The sequence below is a fragment of the Protopterus annectens genome, chromosome 7.part0, assembly GCF_019279795.1.
Source record: "Protopterus annectens isolate FY-2018-M chromosome 7.part0, PAN1.0, whole genome shotgun sequence".
In the NCBI taxonomy this organism is placed as follows: Eukaryota; Metazoa; Chordata; order Ceratodontiformes; family Protopteridae; genus Protopterus; species Protopterus annectens.
In genome coordinates this window covers 1669382176-1669388175 of record NC_056739.1, presented here as the reverse complement: position 1 = coordinate 1669388175, position 6000 = coordinate 1669382176, and positions in this window count along the sequence as shown.

Here is a 6000-nt window from a genome sequence, read left to right as displayed (position 1 = left end):
ATGAAAGGAGAGAAAATGAATAATAACTTAGGCATACCATATTTTTTGAAGAAATCTAGTGGAGAAGATAAAGATAAGTGATAAATATAAGAGACTAGGAGATGGATTCATGAATGGTAGTTAGAAATGCTGCAAGTTAGTGTTCAGATCACATTACTTCATAAAGCTCTGCTGCAGCTTGGAATTTAATTTTCAAGTCACTTGTACAGTACAAGTCACTAGAGGGGCTCAAAGTAGCTTTGGAATGAAAAAAAAATAACAAGTAGGTACAAAGTTATATTAACATCCACAGCATGAGGACTATCTTCTTCCATTAAAGTGGCCATATGTTTGCAAGCATGTTTTTATTAAGATACTTTGTTCTGTTTCAACTATGCATGAATTGTAACATTAACAGAGTGATGGTTTATGTTTTAAACAAGTATCTCTTGCTTATTACTCTTGAAAGGGGTCTTGCATGGTCCAGTTGGACTTACCTGGTGAACAAAATGCAAATAAGTAAAATAAATATTTAAAAGAAAGCATTGACAAAACTGTTTATCTTAACAACAGGTATTTAAGTCCGACAATGGGCACTGTTGAATTCCCTGCCATTCTCCTATCAGTAGTACCTTGATGTCATGGTCTTCTAGAATTTCTAGTTAAGGGATAATGAAAGAGAGTTAAGAAAGAGGTATTTCAAGTAAGCAGTTAGACGTAGATATATATTTAAAGATATAAGGAAAATGATGGAATAATCATGATTCATCATGTCCAAATTAGCTAGTAAACATGATGCACCTACTTAGTTAAGTCTCTGTTCTTTGTCCACTTCCCTTTACCCTGGACTCCCTTGTAGTTTGTATTCCCTTGCTCTCTCTCAGGTAATGCATTCTGTGCTCTCAGCACACAATCTTTTCCTTTAAAACAAAACAGACACCCTGCAACTGACATGTCCAGTTAATCCATTCTATCCCTTTAACATTGGTCAGTCTTAACTATCTACTACTAGCAGTATGTTGTGCTAATTTTATGTCTCCATCTATACCTTGTCTTCTACTTTTCACATCATCAGAAACTCATGATGCATTTCCTCACAACTGGCCCCTCTATGTTCTTATCTTCTAGTTACCTTATTGTAATACTTTCTCTCCCATCTCTATCACTTTATTCAGGTTTTCCTGAGGAAGCTGACTTAAATTGCCTCTGTCAGTACATATTTATATCTGAGAAAACACATTTATTGGATTTTATAGCTCATGCAGTTTTCTTTTTTGAGTGTAGTCTGTTATTTTATTGCAGAGTATTATTTTTTTGTAGTTACCCTTTCTACATTCTGGAAGAAAACAAAACATTTATCTCATTTGGTGAGTCATATGAACTAGAAGAGTTTACTTAGTTGTGAATTATCAGAGTAGATGATGACAACAACTTCATTTAAGGGGAAATGAAAACATTCTAAAGTTTTCTGGAAACAGCTGAGTTTAAACTGAGCCTGCCAGAATGGGCTACTGCTTTTGCAATGGAAATTGCAAAGTTCATCCTGTCTTCCTACTAGATTGCTGTATGCTGTTTAATTACAGCTTGCTGTTTCAGTGAAAGTTCTTCTCCCTCAAATATTAAGACTTTTTGGTTAGGAAGGGAAGCAAAACAAATATTCCATCACAAGCCTGCCTGTCGCTCCCTAAAATGATAGATAAACCACAATGTTTCCATTATCTTATTATAGCATCCTTGTCATTTTGCTTACCTTGGTCACTGCTCTGGAGCAGCGATTTGAAATCCAGACCCCCTTTTTGTCTTCTCTTCATTCAAGAACCATATCTATAGTCTGAATAATCTCCTGATGAACTCCCTTCCTAGGATCATGGCAGTGATTTTATTTATTTATTTATGTATTTATTTATTTATTTGCATCAAAACGTACTCACTTGCTGGTCCATGCTGTAAGCATTCAAAGATCCTTAATTTACTCCTCAGTCTTTGTCCTCTTTTGGTATAATCAGAGGATAGCTTGCTCTTATTCACTAATCACATGATTATCCACAAAATGCATGTATTACTAGAAGTGACTCCACGGCGTATATGATTTTGGCCCAGATCTGTACTAGACATCTTGAATTTAACTAGTGCTGTGGGCACTGGAGAATTCAGCTGGGGCAAGATTATAGGTAGCTATCATCCAGGAAAGAAGATATTGGTGGAGAGCCCTCTTAAGAGATCCTTTAAACATATATCTTTGACTTGGCATATAAGAATTGATTTTTCACCTCGGCATTTCTCTCTTCATATTTATTGTTTCTTGATTATTTTATTGGCATTGTTTACTTGATTATTGATTTATTACACTTCTATTTAGCCAATAAGCTTTGTAATAAGCTAGAATTTGATCCCATTCCCACATTGCTGTCTAGGAAAAATCCAGAATTATAGTTCCTGCAGTATGAACTGAATCAGAGTATGTGTCCACAAACCAGTGCACAGCTCTGTGGCCTTGAAATACTGCTGTACTGCAATGTTCCACAAAGCAGTACACAGCTCCGTGGCCCTGAAATACTGCTGTACTGCAATGTCCCACAAAGCAGTGCACAGCTCTGTGGCCCTGAAATACTGCTGTACTGCAATGTGCAGCTTCACTGGCCTCAGTGAAGTAGGAACGACTCTGTGATATATTGTCAACAGTGGTTGCCACTTCTGTGACTCAGTTTCCACACATGATTCAAGAATGAGGGGGTGCATTAAGAGAGACTCAATGGTTTTGAGGGATACCACAGTCAGAAACAGTAGATAAATATTAACATGTTATGCCATGAGCCTTTATGGCACCCGTTGATGGATTTGTAAATGCAGAAATATGCCCCATTACCATAATCTGTTGCTGCATGTCAGTTCACAAATATTAAATCCACCTTAACTTTGTGGAATCTCATCTCCTAGTACCTTGACATTCACTGACAATCTCCTGTATAATGCAGTATCAATATCTTTGCTGCAGTCTGTATAAATCACATTGACTGACTTTCTTTGGTGTATCTCTTTGTGCTCATGTCATCACAGGAGATAAAACTGTTCCAATAATATTTCATACGAGTATAGATCTATATTGATGTTTAGCCAGTAGATCATTTCCATTAATGAATCATATAATTGTCTATCATAGGATACTTTTCAAGATATTTCTTGTAATGTACATGAAGTGTTAGATTAGTCCTTCAGAAGGACTTATAAAATTGAAATACTAACAATCATTCTAAACCCCTCATAGCAATGGGTACAGTTGCTGAGAATGTAAGGCATGATTTTTCCAGACTTTCCTACTACAGTGCCTAGAACCAAAACCAGGGTCTGTTCAGTATACATTTTTCCATAAGTCTAATAACTTAAACACTAGTAGATCGCGCCTACATGGAGGGAACACATTCATATTCCAAGTAATACTGAATAGTAATATATGTTTTGATATAAGCATAAGCTTGTGGATCTGCCAATGTTTTTTGTAAGGACAGCATATTCATACTTCTAGCTTGAGATTTTGAAATTTGGTACAACTCAAGATTACTCATCCCAAATAATAGTTTAATGTCTTTAATATCACCTTTAAAATTAAGTGCAATAGATGCCTCATTCGTTTTTGCAGGAAAATAAAACCAAAGTATATGATCAAGGTCCACATCAACAGTGCGACAATGACATTCTTGAGTAATCTCAGCAATGAGTAATTTTGACATTTCTGGGGGTAGCATTACTGTTTCACCATGGACTTTCAGTCACATTTAGCAAATGCACCCAAGTTACATGATACAGTATCCCTCAGGAAATGTTACCATCTTAATTCTCATGAAGAAATTATGGAAAGGAATTAAAGTAGAAGACTGGACTAATGCTCTGTAAAAGTTAACCTGTCTTGATCCACTTGTGCATGGCTAAAAAAATCATCAGGCTGATACATGGGATGCCCTACTCATACCATTCAGTACTCCACAACAATCAAATCCACAAGATGACTCTCAAGGTAAATAAATGGCAGAACTACACATTTCCCCAAATGTCTTTGTGAAGAAGTCTATGGCTGATCCACAAGGGAACAAAGAATCCAGCACATATAGAGGTGGTAAATTCCATGCTCCCAAGGTAAACAGAATGACTGGGCATCCAGTGATGCAATCTAGAAGGAAAATCTATTATTTTTAAAACCAGATTTGAGGGCAAGGACATAGTTTTAATTGGCTGGCACCGGAAATCTTTTTGAGGCATAAGAAATGATCACTGATTATCTGAAAGAAATATTGAAAATATTCTGCAAAAGCTCTTTATTATGAAGGTACAGGTAATCCACAACCTGTGATTTTCCAGAAAAATGATTTCTCCCTGAAACTAACTACTGAGGGAGAAATCAGCTAGGGAGGAGGTAAATCTCAATTACCGTCCCAAAGACAAATATTGAAAATGTACCTGATTCTCTTCCAACAGGAGAGCCTAAATTTATAAGCAGTTTTAATTAGCCATAAACATATTTCTAAAATCTAGGGAGTCTATCCCTCCAGATAAATAAAGTTTACCATTTGATCATATAAGGAGATGATTCAGAAAGATCCAAAATGAGTCTGTGCTTACATAGCTAAACAAGATCTTCAGTGTGGCTACTTTTGAAAGAAACAAAAAATATAGATTAATTCAACCAGACGGTATCACATTAACATTATTGTACAAGGGAGCGAAAAGTATCTCTTCACTTCCTAAGCTACTATATCCCCAATAAACCAATAATGAATGATACAGTCCTAAGTCAGAGCCAGGCCATCCTCATTATAAAAAAGAATGTAGGGCAACTAATATGACTGACTCTTCTATGATCATCAAAAGACCATGCAAATGCTCAAATTGTCAAAGATATTTAACAATGAGGGTAAGGACCATTAGCTGCTAAGGGTGAAGTGCTTTGCAATCTTCTGCATACAATACTAACTTGGGAGTTACTGGCCGAGGAGATCAAAGCACATTGCAAGGAAAATATAAATATATTTAGCTAATGCCTTAATTGTCAGTAAAGCATATGAGAAAGTGTGTACCCTTGTTTGGTACCACTTCTGATCAAAAATGGAAAATACAGCATGACACTAGTTACCACAGGGCAGATTAATGAAGTACAACTATTTATTCATCTAAAACTTTTGGGGCTTCTTTCCTTAGCAATGCAAACATATAAGGCGAATATATAGCATCAAAAGATTTTCATGAACTCAGTTAATTGAATTAGAATTACTCAAATTAATATTCTGCATTGCAGTCCCTGGATTAGGATGACTGTCACTACATTTTAGAAGTCACCTGCATTAAGATTTATACTGCTGCTTAGATGTCTGTAGTATGGTTTGGATAAATCTGGCTTATTTAATTGTAGATGTTAGTTTTTTGGTAGATATTTTAGAGTAATCATGTCAATGGTGCTACGTCTGAATATTTGGGGGATTATGGCAGAATCATTATCTGTTCATAGAATGAGTAACTGTATAGTAGTGTCAGGGTATCTGTAAAATGTGGGATATGCTAGATGATTAGTAGAGCTGGAAGAAGAAGAGAAGTCTTTAGCAGTAGCGGTTGTATTATTCTGTATAGGTAATTTTTTCACTAGGTTGGGTTTGTTTTACTATCATTTGGGAGTGGATGCTACTTATTATTATGTATTGTAACTGGGGAGGGATATACTGTTAAGTGGCACACTGATTACATGTCTGTTTATATTTGCCATCTGAAGTTAGCTTCTTACCCTAAGATAAGATTAATTATCATTAAAGAATTTTTACTTTTGTGTAAAAAACAAGACTGTAGTTGGACTTACTGTGAGTTAAGTTGAAGAAAACATGAACTGAGAAGAGAAGTAGAAGTGTGACTGACAATGTATGGGTAGTTGTACTAATGTATAATTAAGGGAAGGACATTGAATGCTAGAAGTGAAGCAGTTAAAATAACTACAGAGAACTAAATAGTAAACAGTTGAGAGAATATTTCTAAATGGTAGAC